Raw genomic sequence first — 9,494 nt, 5'->3', positions numbered from 1 at the left:
ATCCCCTTGATACAGTCTCTTAACAGTCAAAACCTAGCCGAAAAGTTAAATAACATGGGAGGAAAACAGTGCCAGAGCAGCATGTCACGTCATTTACTATAGTACCAGAGTCTAAGGATGGAAGTGGTTCCTTTGCTAAGCTAGAGATGACGCTGGGAAAACAATGACATCTGCCCTTATAATACTAGGGCAAGATTGAATTAAGATCCTTGTCAGTGATAACGTTTCTACGTGTGTGTGTGTGTGTGTGTACACATACACACACACACACACACACACACACATGTAGAAACCACCAATGTTGAGTTGTTTTCCTAGTTTGAGAAGGTGGGAGATAGGCCAGGTCTTCTCTTCTTTCCTATCCCCATAAGGCATTGGGCAAGTCACTTAAACTCTGAGTCTGTTTCAACTATAAAATAAAAATAAATTTTTATCTCAGTCCCCTTATATCACTACTCCAAATACCCATGATTTTTAGTATATTTAAGTATGAATGCATAAAGTTTGAGGGCTTAAATTTATATTGTTAACAAGTGGGAGAGAAGGGAACCACCTATAATCTCCCAGTTTTCTTAGAGAAGTTTCAATTTCTAGTCTCCCCATTTGTCAACAAACATACCTTTTTACATGGCTCTCCTACAGTACATGAAAATTATTCTGTAAAGCAGGGTTTTGGGGGAAAATTACTAGGAGCTGTCTCATTTTTACATGATAATAACATCCTATGGGGAAAAAAATAGACTTTATTCACAATGTTCGAAAAGAATCTGACATTTAAATCACTCCAAATTTTTAGTTTTGGTCCTAAACATTTAGATACTAGTTTGAGGTTTTAGACAGTTGGTGCTGACAGTGTGAAACTCCTATTGCCTGCAGTTAAATTGAAGCTTTGGTTTCTCATGTAAACAGGCGATGAAGCTGGGATTATACTTTGTTAAATCCTCATTTCAAAAACAGTTCCCTTCCACCCCCAAGCACTGCCATACACTGTCTTCCTACCTGGTTTCAGAGTGTTTTTCACCACTGGGCAAGCCTTGCTGGAACAGTAACAATTGACTTCTTAGTGATTTGCACATTAGCGGGCTTAAGGTCTTTACAAATGAAAAATCCACTGTGTAATAACAAGCTAAAATGAACCCAGAGCCTACTTAGAAGAAATCTAAGGATTATAATTTGGCTTATAGTGATAATGTTTCTTTAATCAGTATGGTAAGGAAAAGTCTGAGTTTAATAGAAAACAATGTCTAAATGTACTAGTAATTATAAAACTTTTATAAATGCCTTAATATTAGGTTAGACCATATGAAATTGCCAGCGTAGGTTGTAGGTTATCTACAAAATGACAGTCTCACCTGCTTCAACTTAATAATTCTGCATTTTATAGTCCAAGTTTTAAACTCAATAGGAGCTTTCCGAGTGTGAAATATGGAACTTGTGATTCACCAGACTGACCTATATACTTCTCCAATAATTACTGGATATTTTTCAACCAAATCCCAATTAACATGCAAATCCCAAACAAATATTTAACAGTCTCTTTTTAAAATACACTGTAAACAGATAGTTAAACTAGCTGGCTTATGTTTTCTCATTTACCACATTCAAAAAGTTTCTTATTTTTTTTGCATGTATTCAGAATAAAAAGTGTTCAGTGAGGAGGGGAAATTCCCAAATGATTTAATTGCTCTTTACATAAAACAGACTGTAACTGCAGATAACGTACCCCACCCCTACAGTGAGCCATCTGAAAGGCAGGAAAGGCTGCCTCAGACTCCTTGACATTCAGGACTGAAAAACGAAACGTATTTCCTCTCATTGAGCTAAAATCTGTCTTCCTGTAATTTCAGCACCCTGGCCCTGATTCTATACCTTGAAGTCAGATAAAATATATGTAATCCTCTTCCAAGTAAAAGACCTTTGCATACTTCAACATCCCTGAGATCCCACCATAGAACACAGTCTCTCTCGATGAACCGGAGGTAAAGGACTATCTCTTTTCTCTTTTTGAGGTCTAGACCACTAGAAAGCACTGACGATTTCTCTACCAGGGTAAAATCTAGCTCCTCCTCAATGTACTACACTTAATCAAGGCGTAACATCTCCAGACCTCAGAAACCACCTGTCGAACATAAGGAGGGTTGTTCTATGGTGTTCTCAAGTTCTTGTCTAGCACGAAAATATTTTATCATTATATGATTGATATATGGAAGCTCTATAAAATGAGTAACATGGGGAGCAAGCAAGTTTAATTCACCACACAGTAATTCCCAAAGCTTAGTCATTTTCATATCACCGCCACAATTTGTACCATTTTTGGGTACCACTTGTATTATTATTACTTAACAGCTTTCTTTGAATCGACTTACTTATTCTGCTTAAATAATTTATTTCAAAAGAAAACTTTATATCAGCATAAATGCAAAACCATTGTTTTTTGTCATAAAAAGAATAATCCTAAACAGATATTTTACTGGTTCTGTTTATACTTAAATACATACTATTTTAAAGAACATTTTAAAAAATTCTGCACACTATCCAAAGTCATCTGAAGGATCCTACACAGTAGTCAGGATAAAGCTCTTTGGGGAAGACGGCACTAAAGGGGAGGCATATTTCCTGCTACCAGGAGTTTCTGTAACTTTGTCGTCTTAGATACTATCCCTGAGTCAACAGCAGTTTAGAACTCAAGCGTGAATTAGTGAAAGTTAATCTCATGATCACCTAATAATAATAAAAACAGTATTTATTGAGCACTTATTATACGCCCATGGACTTTCCTTTTTTTTTTTTTTTTGAGTCACATTTCCTAATTCCTGAAGTAAATATTACAGTAGAGCACTTTACCAATGAAATTTATATTTATAATCTTGAGCTGGAGTTGATCAATCACTACGAATAATTTTTCTGGGGGAAAAAAGGTAGTCTCAGGCTGTAGCACAAGGAACTAAATGATGTGAAGATTTAAGATTTCATCTGTGGATCAAGAATCCCAAAGACTCAAAACAAAAGAATCTACTTGTAGATCATTGTTCGCATAATGAAAGATGTACATTTAAAAATTATTCCCTTTGGAATCCTCACCTCCTTTGCTCCAGAGTTTTTCATACCATCAAAATGAAAAAACACATACACGAAGATTTGAAACAAATGACCTATAAACATTTCCATGATATAAGTTACTATGTTACATAGAGAACTGCCCTCAGGTCCAATAAGAAGTGTTATGTTTGCATTTTACCCTGTTGTGGTTTCCGTCAATCCATGAGCCTTGGGGAACCTTTTCAAAGATGTCCCTGGTTGAGTCACAGAAATTTCAGGAAGTACCAACATTGGATGGCTGTTGCACAGAGTTAACTTACTTTCTGAACTTTACTGATCTCTTCCTGTGTGTGTGCTTTGGATGGGTCTTCAAAAAAACACTCCACGTGTCCCAGGACACTAGCTTTCAAATTAAATGTCAGTTGTGGTCTAGGTAGACAGTTCTCAAATTAATGGACATCAGAATTTCCCCAGGGAGGCTGCCCGGGCCCCACCCAGGCCTGTGGAATTACAGCTCATCAGGATTGAGCCTAGGAATCTCCACATCAAAGTTTTGAGAACCACCAATTTGGTTTAATCCTCTCATTTTCCAAAAGGGGAAACTGAGGCCCAGAAAAGTGACTCACCTAAGATCCAACTGTCTCAGAGCCTAGACTAGAATGTTCTTTATAGCTTCTTCTGGGGAGAGCAATATTCAAAACCTGTTCTAGCCTTGTTGACCTGCACTTTGTCAAGAGTTGGACATCCTTCACCACGTGACACTCTTTAACGTTTCCCATTATGCCCATTTATTTAGACCAGAATCACTTTCCTTGCAATGAAGTCCTTTTGCTTCCTTCTCGTAAACAGCACCGTGAGTTGTCTTACCATTGCCAGTGCCATCAGAGATCCGAAACCAGCAGGAACCAGTCCCCCGGAACCTAGAGTTTGATAGGCTTTGCAAAATCCAACCTTCGCATTGGACACGTGAAAAGAGGTAGTACGGAGAGGTGGTTAAGAACACAGGCCTTCGTGTGGTTCCGGATTCTGTTACACTTCTGGGTTCAAGTCCTACTGCAGTCCTGGGTTCAAGCTCGGTTTCGCCATGTTAGTTTTCTCACCTGCCCAATGAGGATAAAATTATTGCAGTATCGATTTCCCAGGGTGGCTGTGAGAAGAAAATAAGAGATTGTGAAACCAGACCCTAACACTGAAGCCAGACCCTAATAATTTTTTTTTTCTAGTTTTAAGTGTCTTTCAGGAAATAACAACAGGCCTCCTCATAGCACTCTGGGGACCAGCTGATCAGACTGGTCCCAGAGGCTTGAGCAGGCACAGTTAGCAGCTAAATGACCCTAAACTGACCTGGAGAGAATAGCGGAACCAAAATTCATGGAACTCAAATAGCAGAGTTGCTCTTTTTACTACCTGGAGCCCAATAAGAAGAGAGGGGTCCATCTCTCTTCTTACTGGGCTCCAGGTAGTAAAGAAGGAAGATTCGATGCAGGGGCCAGATTTGGACACACTCTGCCAAATTGGAATTTCTTTTTGTTCTCTGTGGCTTCTTCCACAACCCTAACCTTAGGTGGCTTAGTTCCAAGACTACCCAATCAAACTCCCTGAATTAGAATTAATAAATATGTAAAACCTCTCTTTACTCTCACCTCTTAAAACAGATCCCAAGCCTTTGTTGGGGGAGACTAATTTGAGCTTCCTCTCTGATCTCCTGGTTCAGCTGGCCAGACAAATCTCTATTTCTCTGCAAAAGCCTGCTGCTTCAGACTGTTGGCTTCTCTGTATGCCGGGGCAATGAACTCGCCACCTTGGTTCGGTAATGATTGTATAAAAAATACTTTGCCCAATGCCTGCTCCATCGTAAACAATAAATATTAGCTGGTGCTATTGTTGTTGTTAATGATGATGATGGATGGTAGTTCAAGATAAACATCCAAACCCATACAACGAGTGTATCTAAATACAAATGAAGCAATAACTTAATCAACTGGAACATAATTCTAGCCAAAGCAATAATGGGTTAACAAAATAGGCAATCAGCTTGGAGTTAAGAAAAACGGAGCCAGTCAATCCTTCAACAAATTATTGTTGAATCCCTACCAGGTACCACTCTGGGAGTTAGGTGCTCTGCACATATTATCTCATTTAACCCTTCCACTAACCTAAGGAGGGGCTACTACGAACATCCTCTTTGTTTTAAAGATGGAGAAACTGAAGTCCAGAGAAGTTATGTAACTTGTCCAAGATCAATTTGTGATGGATAAAGGATTTCCAGCCACATCTGTCTGACTCCAGGGCTGATGCCTCCACCTGTGAAATACACAAGCTCACTGCCAACTGGCCTTCTCTCTCTTGCTACTCTTTAAGCACTAACACTTTTCTCATAAGCCCGCCAGTTTTTTAAATGATCTTTTAGGAGGGAGGAGAGCTTAGAAAAATGACTTCTCTTTATAGAACACTATGACGGGCATTAGTCATTTCCCAGACATTTTTGCAGATGGGAACTTCTGCACCGATGACATTTCACGTCGGAAATAGCAGCTGTGTTTTCAAATCATTTTGTTGGTGTTTTCGGCCAGGTCCTCCTTACAAAAACAGTTCTCACAGCATACCTAATGAGCTGTAACCATCTCCCCAAGTATGTAGCTTAACTACAAAGGGTGAGCGAGAATTAGTAAAGGATCCCACCAGAATGGTATCTGTTCTAAATACCTGGCAACCTAGTCGAACACATAGCAGCAATACTTGTTATGCACCCAAACAGAGGGCTGATGGGTGGGAGGCACCCAGAAACCCACGTGTACCAGGCCAGCTGACTTGCTGTTGGCCGCTGCCACGCTAATGTCCAAAGCTGTATGCCTGTCTCCTCCCTTACAATAACTGTTGTGGTACGTTTGTCACCACCCACACAAAAGTAAATTTTATGATTTCCCACTTCCTTTCTCCAGGTAGATCTGTAACCCAGGGGAAGGTGGATGGTTGATGAACATGCTTGAAAAAAATAAATAAATAAAGCAAGTCAATTTGTCCTGCTGTGGCCTAAGCTGTTCTAGGTAATGCAACCAGAGTGTCCTGCGTCCGGGCAGTTAGAGCTAGACCACGCAGGACAGCTCGATAGCCTAAGCGAACTGCAATTTATTTATACGTGATTGACCTTCTCAGGATCAAGAAACAAGAGTTCCAAGCACCAGGCTTGTCTGACAAGGCAACTCCCTCTTCTCCAACAGGCGTCAGATCCCTGACATGGGCGTTCCCTGCCCGAGCGGGAGGAGATGGGTTGTTTTCTGATCCATTCTGGCCGGAGGCTGAATCTCTGGTCTGATGGTGTGATTTACCAACCCGCCTGGGAAAGCAGCAAAACCTGGGACCCCGCGGGCGCACCCGTCTCCCGTGTGCCCCCTACAGGACGTTGTTAAGAGCTGGCTGCAGGGACCGAGGACCACTGTCCCGTTTACCTGGGACTAAGGGGGTACTTTCAGTGCTCAAACTGGGACAGTCTCTGGCGAGCTAAGTCTAGCTTAAATAAAGGAAGACCTAAAGCTGGGCGTAGGGCGTGGGACAGGGACCCTGCACTATTAATTCGTCATCACTTTATGTTTGAAATCGGGGACTGGGAGCTGTGGGGAGGCCATGCACCAGGATTCAAAGGAAAAAAGTTTAGGGGCCACCTAGGGAAGAGAAGTAAGCTACTGAATAAAGAGTCCCTTTGCCCTGGGCCCTAAAGCATAGGCACCAATAATAAAGCTCCAGTAGGATCTGGCCCCTGCCTTTCCTTTCATAGAGGGGATATCCATACAAACAGTCAGGGTCCAGCGGTGAGAGCCGACACGAATGAAAATCTCTGCACAAATGTGCCCTGGAAAATTACCTACTGAGCGGAGGGCAGCTCCTTTTCATGGGCACCTGAGCACAGCTGGAACTGGTTGACAGAAGTCAGACCCAGGGCCAGGTGAGGAGAGCACAGGAGGAGGTGTGGGGCATCTGAACCCTGCTGGATCCCCCAAAGAAGCTCAAGCACTTTCTCCACCTGACTCCCAGGGACTGACAGAGCCCATAAAAGACGGGTGAACACTTTGCTTCGAAGCATAAAAGAAGAAGCCATCAAATTTCCAACCACGAGGAGGTTGATTAAATAAATTATGACACCAAGGGTACTTGGTGTTAATGATGGTGAGAAAGATCATGTAGCAACATGAAGCAAGGCATCCACTACCAGATTAGGTTCTTTCAAAAAGTAAATGTACTTTGGGACAGCGGACAATTAAATGTGCATCTGGACAGAGACAGGAAGGAAAAACACAGAATCTAGATTCAGTAATTTTGTGGTAAAATTAGGGGTGACGTTTTATGCTTCTCTTTGCAAGGCTGGATTTAATATAATTCCATCATTTTCTAATAAGCAATGAAAAAATATCTTTAATGTTATAAGGGTCACATGTACTACACTGTAATGAAAAATACAGTTTAAAAAAAAAAAAAAGGCCACTCCTACTATAAAGTAGTCCTGTTACAAAAGGAAAAAAGAACAATCTTGGATTAACACATTCGAAGTTGCCCAGGAAGGGAAGAAACAAAAGTTTTTACAGGGAAATTAAGTCTCCTTTCAACTCATGGGGCTTAATTATTTTGTCTGTCTTCCCACCCTACTGGTGCCAGAGGTGGCGTGGGAGCACCCAGGCCAAGAGTGAGCACACCTGCCAAGGTGCCGGATTAGCTGAGCCGCCGCAGGAGGCCTGGGAGACGACGGTAATGAGAGGCTGGTGTCCTTCCAGGAGATGATCTTTGAAGGATAACAAATCCAGGCTGCCATCGATAGGAAGAGATGGAGACTGATTCAACAGTGGGGCTGGGCTGAGTGGCGGCTTCCTACAGCGCTAGGGGTGTGTGTGCAGATGACTAAGGAGGGCCAAGAGGCTGCCAGGACTGGTTCCCAGCTGGCTCTGAAAGGGCAGTGGGCGATGGAGAGAAGAGCGCCGCTGGGAGGGAAAGAAGGCCCTGGTGGAAAGCGCAGAGAAGAGATGGAAAGAAGCAGCAATAAGCTCGAAGGGGCTGGGGCTGAGGAGGTGCTTGCAGGGGCTCATCCACAGTGTTCTGACTCCCTGCACAGACTGAATCTCGGCCTCGACCCCATTGTCCTGACTGAGAGGCGTAGGAAGGGGTCCTGGAATATGTTGGGGTGGGAGGGGGCTCTGTGTGCAATAATTCTATGGCCTTGTTCTCTGTTCAGACACTTTGGTTTTCGGTCCTGCTGGGAACCCAGTGGCCCTGTAGCATAAAGGGAGGAGTACCCCTTCCCACCCCCAGACACCCTGATCTCCAGCTTCCCCTCAGGCCCCCAGCTCCCAAACTCCAACAAAATCAAAACACATGGGAAGCAGGAGAGGGTCACCATGAAGCCCCGTCCTCACCAAGTCCCCTGTCTGTCCTTCATGTCCCAGCCCCTTATTCTCAGCTCCACTCAGCCTCAATACAGTCTTTTCCAAAGAGCAATGGGAATGGTAGCCTGAATCCCCTGGGGCCATCCCGATGACAAATCCTCTGGTCCTCTGCGACCATCACACTCTGCCCTGGGACATGGCGTCAGGGCCCCAACCTGAGGCTGCCTCAGTTCCCGTTTGAACTCCCTCCCCTGTTCACATCCCCTCCATTCAGCACATGTATTGTGTTTGTGCCCATGTCTGTCTGGACCAGGAGGCTGCAGTCTCCTGGAGAAGAAGGGCCTCGCTCATTTGCTTCCACATTCGCTGGCTGTTGCACACAGTGTGTTATCAATAAAGTCTGTGAAAGCAACAAGGCTCTTGGGAAGATATCCCTCTCTGAGCAACAGATACTGCAATCAGGAGCTCTCAAAGGCCTTGGACTTTGGGGTGGGGGATCCCCAGCAGCCAGGAGAGTCCCATGTCTGGATTGACAGAGATCAGCAGATGGTGACTCAGTACTGGGGAGCCCAGCTCCTGTCTTCCGTGACTGAAGTGCTCCACCCAGAGGACAGTAAGCTCAGATCCCCGTTCACAGGGACCTTTATCTGCCAGGTATGGATGAGCCTTTGACATTGCTTTCCTGTAGAAACTCAGAAACCCCCAGCACCTCTCCAGAATGACTCTGAAGATTTACTCCCTCCTCCTGGAATAGCCAGCCAGTCCCCAGCCCTTGCTTCCAGCCTCGGAGTCTCTTCTGTCTACAAATGAGAGTGAAATTGGGTCAGCTCAGAATTCTGCCTCCTACCTGGGGGAGCTCTGAGAACCAAGAGGCAATCCATGGAAGGGGACAAGCTACCAAAAAGTACAAGGCACCTTTCAAACCCAAGGGGGTTTTTGGTTGTTGTTTGCAAGATGAAAGGTGCCGTAAGAAAATTCTCCCCTCAGATTTCACTTCCTCTTCTCTCTCTTAACCCTGGGAAGGGGAAAATCCTGCGAAGATTAACAACTGATGTCTTAAAGTATGAAAACAACATTCTTTTA

The sequence above is a fragment of the Rousettus aegyptiacus genome, unplaced genomic scaffold (genome assembly GCF_014176215.1).
Source record: "Rousettus aegyptiacus isolate mRouAeg1 unplaced genomic scaffold, mRouAeg1.p scaffold_m13_p_6, whole genome shotgun sequence".
Classification (NCBI taxonomy): domain Eukaryota; kingdom Metazoa; phylum Chordata; class Mammalia; order Chiroptera; family Pteropodidae; genus Rousettus; species Rousettus aegyptiacus.
Note: the sequence above shows the minus strand (reverse complement) of the source record.